The following is a 342-nucleotide window of genomic DNA, read 5'->3' on the forward strand; positions in this document are numbered from 1 at the left end:
TCAAACTTAAATCCATATAACTATATCTCCCTCCTAAAACTATCACGAGAGATGATGAACCTCAATTGCCCATTCATCCAAAATTTTCTCGTCGTGATGGTAAGTGCATATAGTCTTTGGTCTGCCAGGACGCTTTCGTAAAGAGGCTGCGAAGTTGCTGTTGCTGACAGTAAAACGGTTCACTGTTACATTGCTCTCTCGTTCAGGATCTCGGGCTTTTATTTGTTTTCTTCTTATTTGGGTTTTGTAAAATACATTTCTATGTTGTCTTGCCAACTTTGAGAGTAATGTTTGGTTTGCCCAACATGAATAATATCCTCGAAAAATTACAGACGTGTGGGC

This window comes from Penaeus monodon, chromosome 32 (genome assembly GCF_015228065.2).
Source record: "Penaeus monodon isolate SGIC_2016 chromosome 32, NSTDA_Pmon_1, whole genome shotgun sequence".
NCBI lineage: Eukaryota > Metazoa > Arthropoda > Malacostraca > Decapoda > Penaeidae > Penaeus > Penaeus monodon.